At 28.1% G+C, this 26,969-nt stretch overlaps 1 pseudogene; it reads right to left on the reverse strand.

Annotated features, from left to right (window-relative positions):
• Positions 1–1,291: 1,291 nt before the first annotated feature.
• LOC132934701 (probable cyclin-dependent serine/threonine-protein kinase DDB_G0292550) lies at positions 1,292–26,244 on the reverse strand (annotated as a pseudogene).
• Between the last annotated feature and the right edge of the window lie 725 nt (positions 26,245–26,969).

Raw genomic sequence — 26,969 nt, forward strand, 5'->3', positions numbered from 1 at the left:
GGTGAATTAAATAAATTATATTACAGAAAGTAAAGTGATTAGGAGAGATAGTTCAGAATATAAAAAGTACCGAGCTGATCTAAGATAGATTGTAAATTTCGATTAGCAGCAGCTTTTTGTACACTGAAATAGACAAACTATGCAAAACAAAATAATGAATGACATTTGAGTGGTTGATGAACCATTTAAGATTTTGGAAAAAAAATAGAAATAAATAATAAATAGAAATATTAGATGGAGAACCTTAAGTTAAGTGAATCAAATAAAGTCTCAATAAGAAAAATAGGTATAGATAAAGATAATAAATTTAATAAGTCTAAATGTTTGAACGCATCTTTAAGTGAATAAAAGTTGTACACTCAAATTTGAATTAATAAGATAAAAAAGTGAGCAAACAAACATTAATGTAGAAAAAAAATTTAAATAATTGATAAATAAATTAATAATAAAAAGCCATAATAAAAAATAGAAATAAATAGATAAAAGAAAACATTTTTTTTAGATACTATAAAATTGGGAGATATATATTACATATACACTGAAAATGAAAAGAAAATATAAAAATAACGTTGGAAAATATTCAAAATAAATAATATTTTGAGAGAATATTATAAACATGGTGTTGGAGATAAAATATACGTAATAAATTACTAAATTAGTATATATATATATATATTATACAAGAAAACAAATATGTTGTAATAATCTTAAGTTTAAGCACGAATGAGATATTGGAATTACTATAACACTAATATGGAATATATTGTGGGAAAAATCGGAAATAATCCTTAATCGAATAATAATTTAAAAACTAACATGGATGATTATTATGTAACACCTATATTAAAGGAAATATTGTATTAGAAAAATGCTTACAAAAAAAATTGTGCCTATGTATTTTTAATATTTTCAAACTGTTATTGTATTCATATATCAGATACTTGTATTAATTGTTTGGCCCAACAAATACAACATTATATATATTTATAAAAAAGGTGGGTCGGTGGATGTCACTCTGCTGTACAGTAGGTAACAAGTGCGTCACTGTAATGGATGGTGTTAAATTTGAATTCAATGATCATTGTATAAGAAAAACGATTCTGAGCGAAAACGGTCGGTCAGCCTATTATATTACCAAGTATATTTGATGATATAATTGTAACGAACCCAATAATACAAATACTATATTATTGTGATCGTTTCGCCTTAGGATATATTAGGCAACATAAAGATTAGCACATAGTATAAATAAATCAAAGTCATAAATCCTATTAGAATATTTTTGGCAATATTACGAGAAGGCAATGCAATCTTGAACCCGCATTTCAATAGGTCCTACAACCTCGCCTGAATCATAAATCATAAATATATGAATTATGCATAGTATCTAAATATTAACGGATGGCGTATAGCATATATTGAAATATGATAACAGGATACGATTCTTGGAATAACCAGGCGTGGGAATGTAACGATAATAAATTAAACAACGTCCTGTGAAGTCCACGAATATGTCGATAGACTAGGGGGAAGTAGGAGAGCAGGAGGCCATTTAAAACCAGACCCGAAACGGCCTGTAGATTAGACGTGATTTACCATCGTACATGCGAACACCTTCGGGAGAGACAGTATAACAATTTTGTCAATTTGGAAGAATTTTAAAATATACAACTTAACTTTTCAACAAGTCTAATTATTTTGTCAACCTACCCAGAAATCCTTTACCGACAGTCTTGCTACCTGCAAATTATAAGCTAAGCAATAAACCCAATTGCTAGTTAATAACACTGGCACAGTCGAGGACGGAGTCTAATGGAGCCTTATATTAAATTTTCACGCATTTTAACACAACAGATAAAATTTTATTGATATTTATAGAAAAAAAAACTAAAAAAATAGAAAACTGACAATGTACGTAAACAGCTCAAAAAGAGTCGAATTATTTTCAAAATTTTATCGTGTATAGAAAATGCTAATACAAACATTCGGTGAAATTTTCAAGTACCTACAGTTATACGTTTCTTAATTACAACAAAATAAGAAAATCGTTACATGAGATATCGAGTGGATATCAAATGTTGTAAAAATATGAATTTCAAACGCTCATAAAAATTTAATTTGAGTTTCCTGTAGACATTTTTTTTTTTTTTTTTGATAAAGGTAGAAAAACTTATGGATAATCTTGTATTACATTTTCAAATCTTAGATTTAAAAATAAAATTTTTTTTGAATTTCTAATTTAAAATAATTTGCTAATTTTCGTGATTTTTCCGTATTTTGTCAAGATTTGAACTTTAAATGCTCATAAATAAAAACTGTGACTAAGAATTTTTAAATTTTTTCATCTGCCTTTGAAAAAATAACCTAGTTGCCTTCTATTAAATTTTTAAGCTATTTTACCCAACGGATAAAATTTTATTGATATTTATAGAAAAAAAAACCAAATAAAATGGAAACTGAAAATGTCCAGCTCAAAAGAAGTCAAAATATTTGGAAAATGTTATGGTGTATAGAAAATGCTAATATAAAACATTCAGTCAAATTTTCATGTATCTACAGTTATTCGTTCTGAATTACAACAAAATAAGATTATCGTTACATGTGAAATCGAGTGAATATCCAATGTTGTACATATATGAACTTCAAACGCTCATAAAAATTAATTTGACTTTCTTGTAGACATTTTTTTTTTTTGATAAAAGTAGCCAAACTCATGCGGAGTTTTATATTATATTTACAAATCATAGATTCAAAAAGAATAATTATTATGAATTTCTAACTCAAAATAACTACATTTTCGTGACTATTACGTATTTTGACAAGATTTGAACATTAAATGCTTGAAAAAAAAAATTGGGACTATGGATTTTTAATATTCTTCAAACATCATTGTACAACGATAATATTATGTTAGGTATACGTAATTTTTACAACTATTAATGTGGAAAAGGCTTGAAAACTGTCGTTTACAGCACAAGGTTTGATCATTGGTAACGTGTTATAAAATAATAGTATCACAAAATTAAAACTATGTATTTCTCAGTAGTCACATACAGAAAATAGCCTTTTAATCAGAAATATAATATAATATACATGTTTGGAAGCACCCTGGGTAGGTACTGAACTCTAAAATGCTGGGACAAACTCGGGCTATGTAAAAAATATGACCTTTTTTTCCTTTTTATCAGTGGCGAGGCAAAGGGGTTAATCGGCCGCTTCTGAGTGTGTTAAGGGGTGGTGGTGATTAACAGCTCCTAAGTAGTTTCAAAGTGTAATCTATCAGTTATTTTTCAGATATTATAAAATGTTGTCTGGAACTGAGAAAAAAATTCAGTGCGTTACACATCCATTCTAAAGAGTCATAGAGTATAGTTAATAGGTATAATAATAATATATTAATATGCCATATTGCCATGGATACGTACATGGTACGAAAAGTTCCGTACCATTATCTATAATAATAATAATAAATTTGTGCAGTCACGCAAAAGACGTACCTACACCGCGGTAATGGTTGCGAAAGGTACCACGAACCTAGGTATACGTATAGGTGGTACCCGTAGCCCGCAGCCAGCCCCGCCGCCACCAACGGTGCATTTCGGGCCCGACCGATGTTATAATATATGTTGGCAACACTTCATATATTATATATTCTGACGGATTTTTAGTATTTGTTGTTATAGTTGCCACTATAGGAATACATCATCTGTGAAAATTTCAACTGTCTAACTTTCACGGTTCATGAGATACAGCCTGGTCACGGACGTAACCCTAAAAAGCAACAAAATTAAATTAAATGGAGATAGTCAATTTGTAAAATTAATCTATTTTATCGCATACTAATGTAAATTTTAATAAGTACCATCTACTAAAAAAAAAAACAATAAATAAATTTGTACTATTTTATGCCGGTTTTTCATAAAAATTGAAAAACATGTGATGAAATATGATAATTGAAATCTTCAAAGTCAACAATTAAGAAATCAAAACACCAATTTAACTCTTTTGGAGACCAGTATATAGGTGTACAATTGTACAGCTGTACAATTTTCGAAGAAAATTCCAATTCATATATGATTATTATCGTAGTATTGTGCCGATTAATTATGGGTCATAAATATATACGTATACCTTTACGACATAAGTCATAACGTAATAAAAATCGTAGGTGGGTACGTAGTCTACAGTATATACTTAATCATAATTTTTGGTGACAATTTAACTACTACTTATATTTACGATGAAAATACAATATTATATTGTCACGCAATTTTAATGTGTTCCTATAATATAGTATAACCTTGTCAGGAAAATAATGCGGCCAAGTATAATTGCTCAACTCTCCAGCTATTATTTTTAAAATAAAAATAAAAGGACACTTTAGCTGCCATTATAATATAGGTACCTACCTATACCTACCTATAAATTATATACTTGTATATTTTAAATACATATTTTTTTTTGATTGTTTTTTTATTATGAACTTTGTATAGATACCTATGGAAAATTGTTGTAATATTTTGAACAAAATTATAAAATGTGACGATGGGCCTTTATGCCTTCAAAAATAAGAAAAATGTCCATAAAGGCTAAAAAAACACTACTTAGCCCTTGAAAAAATGCACTAAAATACTTAAAAAATGTATTTAAAATCAATAAAAACACAATTTTGAATTTATAACTTATAAAAAAAACACATTATTATGAAAAATGTATTTTATAAAAAATATTTAAAAACAATAAAACCTTCTCTTGTCTTCTCAATTATCTTCTGTCCATCTTTTTACCCTAAAAATTATCTTTACCTAATTGCGGGTAATATTATGTTGTCACTATTGTATGTATGTATATACGTGTGTCTACACGTGTCAACAATAGTTTCGTAATTCCGTAACATAATAAATGTTTATTTTTATTTTTTTAGAATGAATGTTCATACATTTTTATTTTATCCATTCCTATATAAAAATGACTTATTAGCTTTATAGCTATAAACTACGGTATACCAGTATAATTGCAACTAACATATTAATATCAACGTTTTTTCGGTGAGCTAACTATTTTACTCTCTTTTATATTTTCTAATTTATATATTGATTGATCAGTATTATATATTTTGGGGTTCTGAAATTTCATGAAATATTAATTCATATTAATGAAAGATAGTAAAAAACAAATATAAATTTAAAATTATAGTAGAAAGTACAGTAAACACCTTTACTTAGTTAAGTATTAAATATTAATGAAAATAGATTTATAAATTTGTATCTTCGCTATCTACATAATATGTTTATGTAGAAACTCAAAGATAATATAAATTTGGTTGAATAATGGTTTTGATTTCGTCTACGTTTATTGAGAAATTTACGGTATTTGATACATTCAAAGAAAACTGACTTTAAGTAGGTAATTTGAGAAAAATTATTATTATTATTATTATTATTAATTATTCGTATAATATTTAAAATCATGGTTGCTGAAAACAATATTATAATACTATAATCAGCTGTTTATAGAAACGGATGCCTTCGTCTCCAAAATTACGATTCATTATTAAAATATAGATTAGGTAATGAAAAATACTATAGAAAAATTTCTTACATAGTACATATTATTATACAAATTACATAAAAATTATATATCTTATATAATTATATATATATTATATGTTCTTTATTATATCACGATCCGGAATTAATAATAACTAAACATCTGTATAGCATCATATAGTGCTGATTTTATGAAACATACCAAAAAATAAAGTTAAAAAAATTAATATATTTTTCAATATTTCCTTCTCATAACCCTAATCCATTTGTTTCAATAATTGCATATTTAAGTTTTGTAAGGACAGCTAAATTTACTAACGTAATGTACTATTATTATTTAGGCATTCACATACCTATTCCATCTTTCTATTTTAATAATTTTCTCTTTTTTGCCGATCACATAATCACTTGATCATTCTTTAGTGTTTAAGTAATTAAAACTATGTAATAATAAATGAATATTATATCTCTCTTATCAGTGCCATTTCACCCGCACTTACAATTTCGGAAATATTATCTGTGCTTGCTTATAATATTGTTTTTTTATATATATGCGTGCGTCTGTTTGTGATATATATTTTATTAGTACAACACTGAACTTCAGCGTATTTGATACCACCGTAATAATCTCAGAGCGCTTCTACTACAATACAGGGTGTAACAGATAAAACTGATTTTTGGAATAACTTTTGTTCTAATCAATATTTAAATATATTTTTTTTTATGTATGATTTATAGCCACATGCGCTACACAAATATTATCCAAAAAATTATTTTTAAGATTTAACACTAAAAATAAAAAATTTAAAATTTGATTTAAATATTTTGGGTACATTCAAAATTGCCTATTTGTGAAGCTTTGTATAAGAACAATTTTGATAGTCAAAACATTTATCTGAGTCAAGTAGTTTATTTTTTAGAATTATTTGAAATATCAATATTTTTTCTTTCAAATTGTACACATTATTATCATTGATATAGTAAAATATTGTAGATAAGTAGAATATTAAGAACACTTCACGTGGTTTTTAAAAACCTAAATCAATACTTTGGTTGCATACGCCATGAAGGCTACTTAATAATTTTGAATTATTGGTTTTGTGGAAGTGACACATATGTTTAATTTCCAAAATTGTTTGGCACTCACGGTGATCAAAGGTTCTAAATTGTTTTTATAAAATTGTCCAAGAGAGTAATTTTAAGGTTTGAGTTTAAATATTTTACTCATTGAACAACTTTTTTTGAAAATTTAAGTTCTGAGGCATGCATCAACTTGTATGGTTTAATTCACAACATTATAATAATAATTTTCTGTATTAGTTGGTATTCAAATTAATAAAATACAAATTATGAAATGTTTAGTATGTAAAGGTTTTACAATATTATAACCTTTTCATCCTAAAATAAAAAAAAATATATTTAACTAGAACTTTTTCATTCTTATTTTTTATTTTTATTTCTGTTAGCAGAATCCTTTTTAGGATAATGCTTTTTCATTGCTACCAATCTTCTAACAAAAACAATGTAATAATATTATGAAACATCGTAATCTGTATCTCAATCGTCAAATTCTATTGAATATGGATTAGTGTAATAATTATTAGGTACTTTTGGTAGTGATTAATTTCATTAGATTCATTTTGATACTAACGTATTGATTTGGTTCTATTAACCGAGCGTTTTCAATTTCATTAAATTGTGTTTATAATTTAATTTTTGGAGATTTAGAACCTTTTACTTTTAAAAAAATTGTTAACAATGATCGTATAATCATAAATGATAGCTTAAAAGATGCGCCTTTACTTTCTAAAGCCATTTTAGTTAAAAAGTGACTTTTGAACAAAAAAATGAATTAGAACCTTTTCGTTCTAGACCCACGTAATAAATAACGCCACTCCGGCATAAAATGAGATATCTACAAAATACATTTATCATAGTTTTCTTAGTAAAAAAACATATTTATTATTTCACGAACGCCGTCCTTATATCGGATTGGGATAGGTTATCGTCGGGTTGGAAATCAAAAACGTACTATTCAAAATTATTTTATAATATATTATTAATATTTAAAACGATTCAAATGTCTTAAATATTCTAGAATAATATTTTTATATTTAATTTAAACTTTATTAAAACAGTTTTTAAAGAGAAAAATATAATTTATGTGCATAATAGGTATTATGATTTAATTTATGATAGTACCTAACGAGAGGTGACAACTCCTATTTATGAATTGCATTGTAAGCGATTGTCGTCCAGTCATCGTTATTCGTTAATCGTAATCACCATTAATTAATAATCGTACGTCTTTTACGACTATTTTTGTGTTTATTTATTGACAACTTCTAAGTAGTATTTATGTATTAAAAATTGCACGACATGGTCATTACTAGGGCTAGGATTTATATGAATTTGCAAGTTTTTTTTTCCTAAGTCAAAATTGTTTGGTAGTCAATTTGGCCTCGATTTGGTTTATTCTCGTTTAAATAGAACCAATTCTTTTTTGCATATTTTTGCATATTTTGAACATAATGCATATAATTGCATATTCATAGATTATTTTTAACTAACATAATTTATTGGTAAGAATGATAATATTATTTATCTTACTGTATCACCCGTGCTTCTGATATTCTTGATGCAACAATGACGGACCATAATTTGAATTAATATATTTTCTGAATAAAAAACTATTTGTGTGTATACAGTACGTGCATATTACGTACAGTACGTGTGGATTCAAGACATTTATATATTATGTAAAAAATGTATAAAAAATTGTTTTTGCATATTTTTGCATACTTTGGTAAATAAAATGCATATTTTATTGCATATAAATCCTAGCCCTAGTCATTTCATACAATAACATAGTTTAATAACCAAAACAAATACATTTTTTTCCAAAATATTAATAAAAAAATAAAACAATATTTTAAATTTAAGTTTAAAAAAGTGGAATTATGGCGGGGGCTAAAATACATGTTGAGGGGGCTTAGCTACCACAAGTCCAGCACTAGTTACGCCTATGTCGACGAGCTAGGTTAGGTTTACGTAATAAAACATATAATATATTATTATGGATGAACATTATGTGTTTACTCGTTCTGGTTTTATTTATTATATATATATATATATATATATTAATACATACCTATATAATAAGTTATAAGTATGTACATTTACAATATATATAATATTATGAAATATGAAATATTATAACTCATTTACTTGAGCTGAAGTAGTTGCATTCGTGGATACGGGGTTGAGTTCAATGCTCGAAGTCACTGCGCCGTAAATACGTATATACTAGGTGTTTTGATTTGTATATTTTTTAACACTTGGTATATTAAGAGATAATTTTCTCCTTAGTTGTATGTATGATATCCATGTGATTCAAACACAAATATTATATGAATTTGTTAACTATGATTTGGGACGTGACTATATTATCGTTTGCTCTCAAAATTCCTACATTCCCGTAGCAAGAGTACATAATATTATAGTCAATATTTGAAAACGAATGTAATCTACGATAATGAGCATTTTTTATTACAAATTTATTCTAAATAGACAATTGTATAACTGTGTAATAAGTAATAACCAATAATACTATAACTGGCCTATTATACAATGATAGTAATATAATAGTAGGTATAGAACCTTATATATTGCAAAAAGTGAATAGATAGCGAATGAATAATTAACAAGGTGAATTCCATGATACGACATACGAGATAATTAATTTAGACAGTCATACACTCATACGGAATGCTGGAATAACTCAATGTACATACATAAAATAGGTATGAACTCACTCGCTTTGAATCACAAAAATATTGTCGAAGTGCATATTATACTGGCATGGACGTTGTGCATCGGATATCCCCTTGTGTAAAAGATAGTCTGACACGACGATTCTGTATGACCTGTCGTATATTGCAGACAGTCGTCAAAATAATATTATTTAATATATATGTATTATAGGTGGGAATATTTTAAATTGTAAATTATTGACATAGGTCAGGCCAGCGAAGCAATATGTGCTGAGGCGACAATAACAATATTTCCTATATTAAACCGCGGTACGCGAAGGCACGGGGGCCCCCGTTCAAGCTGAGTGATTCGGCGAGGACGTAGGTACGACGTGCGTGTGAAACGCCGATCGTAGTACGGGCTAGGCGATAAGAATTTTCTAAATAATTGTTTTATTTATGTTTATTTTAACACAATAAAAGTGTTTCCAACTTGAAAACCCGAGTTAAACATTATTGTAGTCATTTTTATGTTCTTACCTTTTATAGGAACAGTGCCGGGATATTATACGTAGGTACTGTGTGTCAATGAAGATTTTATTTTATTTTGTGATGTCTGACAAAGGTGTCACTGGTAATTTATTGTCTTGTTTTTACTAAACGTCTGATCGAAGAGGTGTTGAACATTATACTATATGTGTTGCATATGCAGTCGCGTGTGTGTAAAAGGATTGCGTATATCTTATGTATATTGAATCACCCAACATACTTACATACCATACGTCCGTAGCCACTAGTTATCCTGTGTTTTTAGATAAGTATAGAAATATTATATATCACATAATTATAAAGTATCTATTTTTTATTTTTTAATCCCTATACTACATTATCACCAGTGATGCTTAACGCTAAATCTATGTACCTATATCTAACTGGTAAAAGTCATTACATAATACATAATAATTTTGGGGCAGTTGTATAGGATACGATAAATTTCAGCACCGTATTACGTAGTACCTGCGTCGTACATAGTACCTTAACTAAGCGGAAACTTTCAGAAGTATATCTTAAAAATAAAACAAACGAAATTTGAAGCAGATCATTGAAACCTGAACAGTTATGTCATCGTATTCCATAACCCACAAAGCATAAAAATATTTCCTAACTATGGTAAAACTATTTCCAGAAAAATAATTATTGTCAAAATAGAGTTGCGCAAATAATTTAAGAAATATTTTATTTATATTCTTTGGCCGAGGAGTTCATATTTTTAAAAATATTATATAAAAAGCATTTACAAAACATTATTAATCATATATTTTCAACAGACATATTTTTTATGGAAATTTTATAAAAATATTAAGTCGACATTTTTATGCAATTTCATGTAGTACAAAACTTTGTTATAATGAGAAGAACATATTTATAAAATATTATTTGTCAAATATTCATTATTCAAGCACTTTAAAATATTCACAAAATATTGTAATTTCCTAAATGCTTTGAGGGAAGGTAATATATAATTATAAAATAAAATATTATAATCTTTGTATATTTTACAAAACGCGTACAGCATAGTGCATACACATATTAATATTATATTTTACGTATTAGGCACCTATATATACTTTATTATAAATTTTATAATAAATTTAATATTATAGCAATCGTTTATATTAACGAACGCAGAGAAAAAAGAAATATTTGTGTCGTCATCAAATTCCGGGGTGTGGCATAGTACGGACAAGTGGCGTCGTCTCGCACGAGCCGTCGCCCGTAACAGAAACTGCTTTTGAATACGTCCTGGCGAGGCTTACACAAATACACAATATATTAGACACGAATTAACGCATCGTGCATGCGTGCATCAGCTGGTCATCGGCCGTTTAAGTGGGCGTGTTGAATACATATAGATAGGTAATAAAAGAATGGACAGACCACTCCTATACATTCATTTAAAAAAATGGCTCGTGGTCCGGAATATGCGGACACACAACTTTTATACTATATGCCTTTAAACACACTCACTCCAGAAAAATGTTCACTCTCAAGTTATAAATATTATGGTGCACTATACAATAGAAATCCATTCTTCTTTTACTATTGACAAATAAATCTTTAGGTATTGTACCACCATTTCATTAACTATATAAAATAAAATAGCATCAATCATTTAGGCATAAAACAGTGAATTCTAAATATCACTCATGGGTCGATTTCCACGACTTAGATAGGTTGGTACTTTTCCAAACAGTGTAGATAAATAGTAGTTACTAGTTATAGGCACTCCATTATAACTAAAAGTGTTTGTTTTAAATGGTCGTATTCAAACTTTCTTCGATTTGGATCCAATAAGTATAAAAACCAAAGTAAAATTTGGTGAACTAAATCGAAAAATTGCATTTGATTATTACCGGCTAATTTGTTATGTTTGTGATTGTTTTAAAAAATATTAAATTATGTTTCAACGTACTGCTTTTATAAATACCTACCAAATGTATAACTATAATATTAGAGATATAACCACTCTGCTGAACTAAGAAGGTACCTACTACAGTAGGTGTGGAATGTACCTCGTAATTCAATAAGTAACTGTAATGTATGTATTAATAGTGAATTCAATAGTAAATCATTGCTCAGGAGCAACGATATTAAGCGTGACGCTCGATTAGCCTATATTTTATCAATTACTAAATTATTTCATGTTATATTTAATATTTAAAGTAATTTATTTTATTATTAGTGTTGGTGGTTGATAAACTATCCGGCTATACACAATTAATAATAATATGTATATGCCGAATAAGCTAATTTCGCCAAGGACGGGTCAAGGTCGCGTTTCGCGACTATCGTTTTTCCGCTCGGCCTTGCCTGATCCACCGGTCATTGCCGTACCTATGTTGATTAGCAATATATTATATAATATACAGTGAAACCTCTGAATAGCGGACACTCTTGGTCACCAACATTTTGTCCGTTATTCGGAGGTGTCCGTTATTCAGAGGGGATAAATTTTTGAAATTTATTTGTATAATAATATACTATTTATGTACATATATGTAATGTTTTTACTTATTATTTATTGTAAGTTATTACATTTTTATATTTTTACAAATTACATATTATTATTTAAAGTATATTTTTACAATTAAAATTAAAATTATACAAATTACATATTTTAACATATTTTAAAATTATTTTTGTTTGAAAAAATCGGTGAGCTTTGTTTGTTTAAAATTACACCGTCTCTGTACAATCTCATTAGTAATATCATTCATTATGTTACATTATTACAAAAGTGCATACGAATGTGAATACGTATTACAGATAGGTATATTACACAGTGTATTTTCAACTAATGATTAGGGATTTACAATTGTTTTAAAAATTCCCTAATAAAATAATGTCCGTTATTCGGAGAGTCCGCTATTCGGAGGTTTTCCTATTGAAAAGTAGTGAAAATGTCCCCGTTCCCCAAAAAATGTCCGCTATTGGGAGGTGTCCGTTAGTGGAGGTTTCACTGTATTTATTATCACCACTAACATTAATATTATGATAAGCACCATTTTGTTGTCAATATATAAATATTTGAGTTTTTAGCGTATTTCTACCACCGTGCAACAATTATTTATTATTTTATATTTATTATTATCGGCGGTGTATCACACAGGCTCGACACACTTTTCACTTTCCGGCGTATTGTGATATTTTCCTTAAGTTCCGTTACTTTTTCCGTTCTCATAATATATTTAGTCCGTTATCATCGCACGGCCGTACATCGCAAGGTCAGTAACCGTATGCCAGCAACAGGTGAGCGGGCAATACCTCTACTAGAAGAACGATATACAGGGAACCGAAATACAAAACTTCTCCCATGAAATATTAAACGAGTGTCAAAATTTGTATTGCTTAATAATAATTCACAACATTTTAACCATAGATACGAGGAAATAACTGGCGATTTATTCAGCGATCGGTCAAGTGACGCAATCGCTCACTGCGTCAGTCAATGCCTAACGATGAACCGTGGTATCGCTTTACAGTTTCGTAAAAAATTTAACAATATCGATAATTTGATTTCACAAAAAAAAAGAGTAAGGAAATCGCATTTATTAAAACAGTAAAACAGTGGCTATTATATTTAATTACAAAAAACCACTATTACGAAAAACCAACGTACGTTAACATATTTACGACATTACAAAACCTGAGAACATTTTATTTAGAACAACAAATTAAAAGAGTTGCAGTACCTAAAATATGCGCAGGACAAGACGGAAAAGAATGGCCCGTTATTTCCAGTATGCTGAGATTCATATTTCGAAATACGTGCATAACAATATATATTTAAGACATAAACCAGTCAATATTAAATAATAATGAAACCACTAACATAAACGATTGCGCCGATTGCGGTGCACATGCACTACGTGTTTGCTTGAGGGAAAAAGGGCTAGAGTTATCTACTATAGACATACTAAAGAAAATTAATATACCAAATACAAAATCAGGATTTCATATGACAGAGGATGATTTAGCATATTTAGCAGACCATGTTAATAAAAATTTAACAATAATTTCAAAACACAAAAACACAGATAATAACGCATTAAATACCGCTATAATATACTGAAAAAAAAACCGACCGACGATAGGAGTAATTCATGAAAATAATCACTGGAATCCAGCATTAATAAATCGAGAATCATCACCACCCACCTTACATAACACATGCATGTATACAGTTATACCCGATATAAATACTATTACAAAACACATAAACCGGTACTTAGACGAATGTCACGATCGATTAAATTTATCCTGTCTTGACAAAAAAATACTCATTAGATAAATGTAACATAAACAGTCCCATAGAAATAAAAAATAATGCCGTTATTTCCAGTATGCTGAGATTCATATTTCGAAATACGTGCATAACAATATATATTTAAGACATAAACCAGTCAATATTAAATAATAATGAAACCACTAACATAAACGATTGCGCCGATTGCGGTGCACATGCACTACGTGTTTGCTTGAGGGAAAAAGGGCTAGAGTTATCTACTATAGACATACTAAAGAAAATTAATATACCAAATACAAAATCAGGATTTCATATGACAGAGGATGATTTAGCATATTTAGCAGACCATGTTAATAAAAATTTAACAATAATTTCAAAACACAAAAACACAGATAATAACGCATTAAATACCGCTATAATATACTGAAAAAAAAACCGACCGACGATAGGAGTAATTCATGAAAATAATCACTGGAATCCAGCATTAATAAATCGAGAATCATCACCACCCACCTTACATAACACATGCATGTATACAGTTATACCCGATATAAATACTATTACAAAACACATAAACCGGTACTTAGACGAATGTCACGATCGATTAAATTTATCCTGTCTTGACAAAAAAATACTCATTAGATAAATGTAACATAAACAGTCCCATAGAAATAAAAAATAATGCCGTTATTTCCAGTATGCTGAGATTCATATTTCGAAATACGTGCATAACAATATATATTTAAGACATAAACCAGTCAATATTAAATAATAATGAAACCACTAACATAAACGATTGCGCCGATTGCGGTGCACATGCACTACGTGTTTGCTTGAGGGAAAAAGGGCTAGAGTTATCTACTATAGACATACTAAAGAAAATTAATATACCAAATACAAAATCAGGATATCATATGACAGAGGATGATTTAGCATATTTAGCAGACCATGTTAATAAAAATTTAACAATAATTTCAAAACACAAAAACTATTAGTTAAGAATACAGATAGTAGAATTTACTAAAGTATAGTATATAGGATGTGAAAAATAAAATTTATTGTTTTAAAATATAATGAAAAAATGTAAGTTTTCAAACATATCAACTAACCAATCCATGAAGAAGCATTGTTCAATCACAAAAAAACTTCAATCAACAGTCCACCTTTACCATATTCAATCAATCCAGTCGGACAAGGGATAAAAACAATGTTTATATTCAAAATTTCTTTTGTATTTTTTTTTTTTTCTAAAGGGAGGGGGTTATGTAACAATTATAAATATAAATATGTTACATGACACCTATGTATATAATACGAACTCTACCGTATGTACACACACAATGTATTAGTAAGTTAGTTCGCTGTCCACCTTAGACCTCAATACACACTACGATTACCGGACTCCGTATGACTACGATTATACAGTTACATAGTATAATAGAACATAGTTGATATATTTGTGAGTATTAATATCTGAAAGTGTTTAGTAGACAATAAAACATAATTATAACTGAAAAGGAATCCTAGTAATTTAAATATATTTAAGATCCTGATATCTACATACCTGCCCATAGCTACGGTATTTATATCTATAGGATCCTACGATTCTCCCTGGATATCTTATATTTAACTGGTCGTTCCCCCGACCACGTTACATATTGGTCTAGTCTACTCTACTAGCACTTCTACTCCTCCGTTACGGATGTTCAAACCAGGTGTTCACCATGGAGTTGGCCCCCCACTTTGTCCGAATGATTTCAAATTACCACCAAATTATTGCGAATTAATTGCAAATAAATAAATCGAGTTTCGTTAATTGCAAATCATCCAGTTTTGAGTAAACTCAAATTCAAAATTGGAGGGCCAACTTCATGTGCCCCTCCCCCCCACTTTGTCCGATCGACTTCGAAATACCACTAATTAATTGCAAACTAATTGCATAACATTTTCAAAATATTTTGAGTTATTTACGAACATTTTCAATATCCGTTTTTTTTTAGTTTTTTTCCTATAAATATTAATCTCATTTTATTTGTTGATTAAAAAAGCTTGTAAATTTAATAGAAAAATCCTCATAAGTTTGCCTACCGTTAAAAAAAATGTCTACAAGAAAGTCAAATTAAATTTTTATGAGCGTTTGAAATTCATATTTTTACAACATTTGATATTAACTCGATTTCTTATGTAACGATTTTCTTATTTTGTTGTGATTAAAAACGAATGACTGTAGATACTTGAAAATTTCATTGAGTGTTTATATTAGCATTTTCTATATAGGATAAAATTTTCAAAATATTTTGATTTGTTTTGAACTGTTTAGGAACATTTTCAGTTTCCAATTTTATTAGTCTTTTTTTCTATGATTGACAATTAAACTTTATTTATTGTGTAAAAATGCTTGAAATTTAATACAAGGCTCCTACTATATTGTTACAATGACATTTGAAAAATATTAAAAATCCTGATTCACAGTTTTTTTTTATAAGCATTCAAATTTTGAATGTTGACAAAATTGATCAAGCTTAAAATTTAATAATTATTTTGTAGTTAAAAATTTATAAAATATTCAACTTTTATAGTTAAGAATTCAAAATTTAAAACTAGGTTCAACGTAAATAGGTTATATATAAATAACTTTATTCACAATAATATCATCAAATATATTTAGTAATATCATAGGCTGACTGAGTGAGTAACAAATTTAACACCATCCATTACAGTGACCCACTTGTAACCTTCTGTACAGCAGAGTGACACCCACTTTCCCACCTTTTATTATATATATTTCCTTCATATGACACCTTCACCACATAATAAACAATTTATGTGAAATAAAAATAGTGTTCTCACTTCTAATACCAAACACGAAATATAGGCCCGTCAAAATTTGGCTACACTTTTAAGGCAATTAGTGAATCATCCCTATCTATGTTCCTCCTCTAACCCACATCTCTAGTTCCAATGCTGATGATTTTTTTTGATTTGAAAGTTCCGAAATACTTTTTATTTGGTCAATATTTGCAATCAAAGATTGCATGAGAAAACGATGGTAATATATTTTAACGCAATGAATTATACCTTGGTCCATAGGCTGAGTTAAAGATGTTGTATTTGGTGGGAGCCAAGCAAGTTTTAAATTTGATAAAATAAGTTTCGGATGGCAAGACGCATTATCCAAGAATAAAATGAATGTACATTGTACATACGCATATCGGCATATCTATATTTTATACCTTATTTTTGGTTTATATTTGACACGCACATGTCATTTTTTCGGTTTATGCAAGGTTTTTACTTGCATGGATCATATAAAATCGTTCTATTTCCGCGTTATGAAGGTTCCGTTTTACTGAGGTTGAGCGTCTATATAAAACTATAGGAACGTGCCAGGACCATAAAAAAATTCCGTATTGGATATTTTTCCGTTTTATACAAGGTCCGCTTTAGACAGTTTTCACTGTATATCAAAAAAGTCGGTAATAATCAAGTGCAATTTTTCGATTTAGTTCAGGACATTTTACTTTGGTTTTTATACTTATTGGATCCAAATCGAAGAAAGTTTGAATACGACCATGTAAAACAAACACTTTTAGTTCAATTCAATTACGTTTCAGGTAGGAAGTACTCAGTATAGTAATTACTAATTACTAATTAGTAGTTATCAGATTGTTATATAACTTGTAAAATATATTTTTTTTTTATTTCTAATTAGGTAAACATATTATTAGTAACTATGTAATATAATGAGTATGTATAGTTATTTACCAAAATATTTTATATCATTTAGATTTTTCTAAATTTAAATACTTTAAGTTACAACTAATTATTAATTAACCACTCGTTAGAAATTCAATTTATGTAACTAACTTTTTTCCAATGAATAGTAGGTATTGATGTGATATAAATGTAATTCAATAATTTATCATTGCAACTTTCAAGTCTTTACGAATAAAACTCAGTAGGTGCCATAGAAATAATAATAATACAAAAAAACTAATAATAATATTATGTTAAAAGTTATAATAGCTAGGTACTATATAAATCTTATATTATTTACACAATAACATTTTAAAAATATTTACGTTGAATCAATTTATTCCGAAAACATTGCATTTATAATATTATGTTATATAATATATTATAATATGGTTCTTCATTTTAATAGTATAATATATTTATATCATGTACCTACTTACCTAATGACCGTAGTATTTTAGATTCTGAGCGGATGTACCTATTGATTTTACAATGATGTGTGTTTTTTTTATTTTATTTCATTTTTTTTTTGTGTGTCTGTCATCACCTTTTAGGACAGTAAAAGTGCTTAGATTTTCTTCAACGGTATCTTTTCTGATAGGGAAGCGAATCTAGCAGTACTTTAAGGGTACTCAACGGTTCCCAGTAGTTTTCAAAAGTGCCGTGAAAAACAAAAGAAAAATTAAGGAAAAACGGGAATTTTTACACAAAATCAATTTTCGACTTAATCGACTTTGGTTCTTGGTGTAACTCTAAAACAAATGACCGTAGACACATCCAACTTTGACTGAACATTTATATTAGTATTTTCTATACACCATGACATTTTAAAAATATTTTTTTTTGTTTTTATTCTATAAATATCAATAACATTTTATTTGTTGGGTAAAAAAGCTTGAAAATATAATAGAATGCACCTCATATATTGTTTCTAAGACAGATAAAAAATCTTAAAAATCCAGGGTCACATTTTTTTTATAAGCATTTATAGTCCATACATTGACAAAATATGTAAAATTCTCGATAATGTGTAAATAATTTTGGGTTAGAAATTCCTAAACACTTTTCTTTTTAAACCTAAGATTTGAAAATGTAATACAAGATTTCTTATCAGTTAGTTTACATTTATAAACAACAAAATCCATTCTATAAGCGACACTGTCATAAATAAAAATATTAAAAATTCATCGTCACATTTTTTTTATAAGCATTTAATGTTCAAATCTTGACAAAATTCGTAAAATTTACAATAATGTGCAAATTATATTAAGTTAGAAATTCATAAAAGTTTTTTTTTTGAAATCTAAGATTTAATATTTAATACAAGATTTCTTATAAGTTCGTTCTACCTTTATCAACAAAAAAAATCTCTATCAGAAAGTCAAAGTAAATTTTTATGAGCGTTTAAATTGCATATAGCGGTTTTGTTATTTTATTGTTATTCAAAAACGAATAACTGTAGATACATGATAATTTTACTGAATGCTTATATATTTTAATTTTCTTTACACTATACGATTTTTTCAGTTTTTTTTTCTATTAATATAGAAAGTTGCCTGCCCTGAGAGAAATGCCACCCGTGGTCGAACCGGCGACGTTACGCGTCGGAACCGACTCCGTAGTTCACTTGGCCTCTTCGTCCCCCTAATATGTTTTTGATATTGTTATTAAAGTAATCAATATTTTTAGTTGTTTGGAACATTTTTACTAGCGGTGGTTATATACACATTGGCCACCGGTATAGCGATACATAAAATGTGCTGCAAATAGGTACTATCTACCTAATGAAAATGTATAAAAAATTCATAGTATTTTATATATAATATTATTTTCTAAATACAATACAATTTTAAATATATTTTAAATTTTAAATTAGGTACTGCATTTAAGCAACCTATTTATTATTACCACGAACCTCATTTATATTAAACATGGTGTATAGCTGGTATCTATTAATTTATAACTTATAAGTTAATAAAATCTAGGTGTCACCTAGGTAGACTCTGCCTAGTTATTAATAGTAATAATATTTATAATGATTTTTTTTTATTAGTTTTAGTTGATATGTATAATTAAACGTTCATAATGTGTATGTTTATATATTTTATTTGGAACAAGATCTTACGAGTGTTTAGTATAAATTGATAACAGGCTACGTGCGATAAAAGAAAAATGATTAATATTCAAGTATGTATAGTTATATATTTTGTACGTAAATAGTGAAATACGACGAAATTCCGAATAGAATCAAAATAAACTGAAATATATTATGGTAACGTTAAAATACGTAGGTATAATATAACTTACCAGCATTGCCAGCTTAAGCGTCGAGTTTCTGAGATTATTAATGTTACCATAGTATTATGTTCTTTAAATTTCTGATAAAAAGATAGAATTACGATTTCGCACGTACAAGCGTGTCTTTTGGTTTACAGATGGCGAGAAAGTCATGAACGCTTTGCTGTCAAGCGATATTTAATATAACATAATTAATAATATTTGAACCATATCTGCCAATAAATATTGTATGATTCATCAGTAGAATTTGTCCACCAACGTCCGCCATTACCTATAGGTATGTCGAAATACGTCTGGCAGTCTCTGTGTGACTTTCTGAGCTAGATCTGGTGGCAATATACAATACACTATTCTTTGTTATTATTATTTTAGTTTTTTTTTTCACGCTATAGTTATGTTGGTGAACCAATATGGTACAATAGTAATCTCTGTTGGTCAAATGAAACACGTATGCACCATTTTCTCGGATACTAGGCATTTTAGCCCAAAATATAGGCAGCCACGGATCTTTTTGACGTAATCGGACTAGTTTTTGAAAGTGATAAGTTTCCTCCATGAAATCACCCTGTAAAAACCATATACGATGAAAAATCGAACAACACATTTGAATCTAATTTGGTTGCCAGTGAGTCAATCATAGGTATTACTATCTTAAAGTAATATATAACTTATATTATTATACTGAAATCATCTTATATAAAATATCTGTATCTGTTTCAATATAATTATTGTGTCCACATTTTTAATTAAAAAAAAAAAATTGCTACGGCTCTACAATCTAAATAAATTGTTTACTACTGTACCTATTTCATATATTAATGTAATTTGTACATTATAATTGTTTTCGTAGTTTTGGTTATAAATTACGTCAGCCTATTTCTTTATACTTTCTAAGTAAGTTAGTTAGTTATAGGCTACATTGAAATCATTTGATAGAGAATTTTGTCGATAATTCCGTATTTTGCGCATAACAAATTATCACCTGAATAACTTATTATTCGAAGGTATTTCGAAATGACGCGTTGGAAAAACATATTATTGTTTTTCGAACGTTCATGTTACGAGTGCAAAAATGTAATCCATAATATTTTATAGATACAAATAATCGCTGTCAGTAGTAGGTATAATGTGATTATTCAAAGCTAAAAAATTATAGTCTTAAAAAAAAAAAAAAAATGTTTCGGTATGAAAAATTCACACTTGTGGTTATTTTGTTAAAACAAAACTAAATTTAAAGACAATTTTAATTTATTTCTTAAAACCGATGAAATCATAATAGAACCAAGAAAATTATTGTTTATTTAAATAGATTCAGAACAATAAAATGATTCCACTACAGGTTTCTGTTCTTAGATGTTCTCTATTCTCTATAGGAACTGGCAACGTGTGTGAAATTGCCTCCCACCTATTGGGCAAATCGATCCGGACCAATTGTAAGTTAAAGATATTCATTTGTAAGTATATGTAAGTTGGTTTTTGGAATTTATAAGTTGGTTCCCGCTGCGTTATCTACAGCCCTAGATATTAACCATCAGCCCCCCCCCCCATATCAGCCGAATCGATCCGGACCGATTGTATGTTAAAGATATTCATTTGTAAGTATTTGTAAGTTAGTTTTTAGAATTTGTAAGTCAAACCCTTATCCGTTGGTGTATTTCTCAAAATCCGTTCTAAGTGATAATTTTATTATATAATAAATTGATACTTTAAAATATTAAAGAATGACTAAAAAAAATTAACTTATCAGATATAGATATTTATCAAATATACATTTTTTTATTAAAAAGATTTTCTTAATTAACCTAACCTATGGGGGGGGGGGGGGGGGGGGGGGGCAACTTCACACACGTGAACTGTATAATATAATATTACAGGTTATAGATTATTACGGTGGTATCAAATACGTCGAAGTTCAGTGTTGTACTTATAAAATATATATTACAAACGCACGTATACAGTGATGTACACATATTATTTTGCCGCATAATACCCCATAATATAAAAAAAAATATATTTAAATTATACATACTTCGTCATCTTTTTTCACATCATTTATGTCAGGTTTTTTGGTAGGCTCAGAATTGGATTTCATAATTATAACTAACTAAAATAAAATTATTAACTTTTAAAAAGGGTTATCTACAGCCCTAGAATATTAACCGTCAGCCCCCCCCCCCCCCATACCGAATCGATCCGGACCGATTGTAGGTTAAAGATATTCATTTGTAAGTATTTGTAAGTTGGTTTTCAGAGTTTGTAAGTAAACCCCCTACCCTTCTGGCAAATTTCCAAAAATCCAAAAAATTATTAACTTATAAAATAGGTAGGTACATCGTAAATGATTATTCATAATAATATAATATACTCAGAAGTTCAATTCTCAAAACAAAACCTGTTTAAAAAATCAACGTAAATAAATAGTGACAACATTTCATCAATCATCAAAAACAATAATAATAATTTTTTATGAAAAAAAATGAATTATTATACGAATTAAGAGTATTAATGAATCGTACACTTATTATATATTATGTATAAATGCATTTAATATACTTACCTACTACATTTACTATTTACGTCTATTGTCTATTTCTGACACGTTAATTAGTGTTAGCCCAGAATTAGTGTTCATTTACATGAAATCTCTGAGCATATTATATTAATTGGAAATATTTATATTTAAGTGGTAAATAAAGTATAGTAATTAATAATTAACAGTGACAGGTGAATTTCGGGGTATGTATAGTTTTTAAATAGTATAACTAATTAATAATAAGTATTAACAAACGCCTCTGCATGCATATAAATAAAAAATAATATTATAAGCAAGCACTATCAGATAATATTTCCAAAATTGTAAGTGTGGGTGAAATGGCTGACACTGTTTTTTCAACAAATATGAATGCCAGTTATAATAAGAGAGATATAATATTCATTTATTATTACTTAAATGTAAGAAATTATCTGTACACAAGGTTATTATTTATTACAGATAAATTTAACACTAAAAAATGATCAAGTGATTATGTGATCGGCAAAAAAGAGAAAATTATTAAAACAGACAGAGGGAAGTATGTGAACGCCAAAATAATAATAGTGCATTACATCAGTAAATTCAGCGGTCCATACAAAAGATGTCATAATTGAAACGAATATTTAATACTGATAAATTAATATATAAATTAGAAAATAAAAGAGACTAAAATCGTTGATATTTTGTTAGTTGCAATTATTGTATCGTTGCTTATATAGTAATGATGGTACGTATATTATGTAGCGTGTGCTTATTGTATATACTTAGGACCTCTCGTCGATAATGCAAATAATAAATTTTGCACCTATTTTAAAAATAAAGACGCAAGTGATGACAATTAGTAGCCAAATATTTTAAGGTATTTTACCTAAATTGAATTGGTATATTATTCATGAAATTTTATAATTTTGTTCAAAATAATATAACAATATTCCAAAGGTATCTATAGTCTAAACCAGGGATGGCGAACCTGTGTCACGCGTGTCACGGAGTGACACGCGCGCATTATTACAGTGACACGCCAATTTAAAATATAATTCATAATTTTTACTTCACTTTCCAAAAAAATTATTGATAATTTGAAACTATTTTTAACTTATTATTGGAGTATATTGTAAGATATTGTAATCTGTACTTTCCATTTCCTAAGCTCGTAAACGAAACGATTAGATAAATAAATTCGTTTACCACGTTTACGTAACAAACGTAGGTACAACAGAACAGTCGACAGTCGTCAACAGATAGTTTCGGATGCCTTACACGACGACTATTTTAACCAACCTATTCAATATTGCTTCGGGCTTACTCAATATAATTCACGTTTAACCATTGGAAGTTTAATACATTGGTGAGTATTATTTTTTTACCAATATTTCACCAAAAAATTAAAAATTCGTATAAAATAATTAATATTATATTCTTAATTTATAGAATAAAGATGTTCAAAAAATTAAAACTGAATCCAGAGAAAAGTGGTAGTGGGAGATTATTCGTAAAATTAATGACGATTTCTACTAAAACAACTGGTCAAGAAATTATAAATGTAGTAGTAATAGTAAATAGTAAATTAATGCTGTAAAGATATATTAATATTATGTAATAGTAAATAGTAAATTAATGCTGTAAAGATATATTAATATGTACATGTAACTTTATAAATAGTAAATAGTATAAATGCTGTAAGGTTATATTAATATGCAATAGTACCTAAATAGAAAATGCTGTAAAGTTTAAATATTTTATACACCTAACAACAAATAAAATCATGTTTATATGTTTAATTAATTATTTTTTAAGCAAAAAAAAAGATCTGACACGCGAGGCAAATAAAATCAAACCAAACATTTTGATTTGACACGCAGTTATCAAAAGGTTCGCCATCCCTGGTCTAAACTATCGTCTACAATTTCACAACTATTTAAAATATCATTTTTAGCTCCAATTTTAAATTTTACTTTATTATTTATATTTTTGTACATAACTATTTCTTTATTAAAAAAATCTAATTGTACTCTATATTTACTCAAAAAATCTGTACCAAGTAACGCTGGTCTAGCAAGATTAGAAACTAATACAAACTGGATTGGGAAAATTAAATTGTGAAATAGTATATTAATATCCATTTTTCCTTCTACTTTTAGAATCGAGCCATTAGCTGTATGAACTCTAACATTTTTTGTATCTATAAAGGCATTTTTTATTTGAACTTGTTCGATGTTAATAACAGAAATAGTTGCACCTGAATCTAATATGAAAGGGGTTTCTTTATTATTTATAAATCCAACTACTTCTAATCTAATAGCTGGAATAGGTACCTCGTTAACATCCTCAGTACAGCTAGAAATCTGTTCAGCATTCTTTTCATTTGAATTTTTAAGTGCGTCAAAATTAGGATTTTTCATAAAATTGTCAGGAGATAGCCTAATGTCTACCTCACGACTTACATGTTTTTTTTGATTATTAAATGTTTTTTTATTCGATGGATCATTATTTTGACCCGAGTTAGGGCCTTGGTTGGTGTTTTCGGGTAAGTGATTTGATTGATTATGATTATTCATATTATTATCTGGCTTATAATGCTGATTTGAATAATTAAACTTTTTATTATCATAACTTTGGTGTAATGAATTATAAAATTTACTTTTATTAACATTATTCATGGTATGTGGTTGTTGAAAATTATTATTATTTTTAAAACCGGTGTTACGATTTTGATTACCCGTGAACTGCCTGTTATTAAAATGTTGTTTACCATTAAAGTTTTCATTTGACTGGTAATAATTATTTCTATCAAATTTATTATTCTTAAAATTATTTGAGTCGTTAAAGTTTCTTTCTCTATTTGTATTATAATTCTGATATTTATTGTTATTATTGTTATTATAATTATATCTTTTAAAATTATTGCGATTATTATTTGTATAGCCATTATTATTATATGATAATTGATTAGCAACAAAAACATTTTATTCTACCAGTTTTTGATTTAAAGATTCTATTTCTGCTTTAAGAGCATCAAAATTATGAGTGTTATTTCGTTCATTTACCGTTGCTTTTGCTGATTCTACCTTACGCAATTTTTTTTGTAAGTCCGAGAGTGTATTATTATTCATTAATGCGACTGGGTTATAAAAATCGGGTGGGAGTGCTTCCAATATTAAATCAATTTTTTTCCGTGTCCGTCATTTTAGGGTTAACTTTATGGGCTAATAATTGGAAATCCGCTAGAAATTGCGAAACTGTTTCGGTTAATTTTAATTTTCTGTTTGTTAATTTTGCTTTAAACATTCTGGTCCTCCCCGGTGAAATGAAATATTTCTTGAGTGCTAGTTCAAAATGACTCCATGTTGGTGTAGGATTATTTATGATATAATTTTGATAGAATGCCTTTGCGCTTTTTTTGAGATATATTGGGACATACATAATTTTTCTATCATCAGACCACTCATTAGCCACAGATATCAAATTATAATTTTCAATAAATTCGTCGACACATTCGTCTGGTTCGCCACTATAAAATTCGGGTTTAAAAAAAATTGGTTTGGACATGTTGAAAATTTCTAGTCTATCGTTAATATTAATTGGGTCAACTAAATCAGTATCCCTCTTTTTTGAACGCGTTATAACAGGTGATCTCCGCTCAATATTAAAAGGTTCAGGTATAAAATCTGGATGACTATCGTTATCGGCCTCACTTTGATTTTTGTTTAAAATAGATCTTACTAAAAGTCGTAATTCTACGGTTTCGCTATTTTTTGAAAATTCCTTATTTAAAAATCGTAAAATTTGTATTAGATCGTCTTTAGATAAAAAATAATAAAGGTACAAGGATTTAGGTACAGAAAGTAATTCAATCTTTTCCTCTAACGACTTCTGTGTAAATTCTTCTTTTTTGAGTTTACTTGGAAGTTCTAACGAAAAAAGAATTCCAAAGTCAAGTTTAGCGATTTCTATAACGTCACTGGGTAATTTTATATTCCTACTCTGAGAAAAAGCTTCAGCGATCTCTGAATACTTAACTGTTTTAATATAAGATATACATACGTTTGGCGTTAAACTACAGACATCTATAGACTCATCCAAGCTTAAAATTGACCAAGTACGTTGAGAAATATGAATGGTTTGATTATTACCCGCTCTTTTAAAATAATACTTAAACATTTGCTAAAAAAAAATAGATTTTTATAATTATACTATATTGTTTAAATTAAAATTTTTGAAAGTAATAAATAATGTGGCTTCCAAATTAAACATTGTCATTAAACAAACAAAGA

This window comes from Metopolophium dirhodum, chromosome 1, assembly GCF_019925205.1.
Source record: "Metopolophium dirhodum isolate CAU chromosome 1, ASM1992520v1, whole genome shotgun sequence".
Lineage (NCBI taxonomy): Eukaryota > Metazoa > Arthropoda > Insecta > Hemiptera > Aphididae > Metopolophium > Metopolophium dirhodum.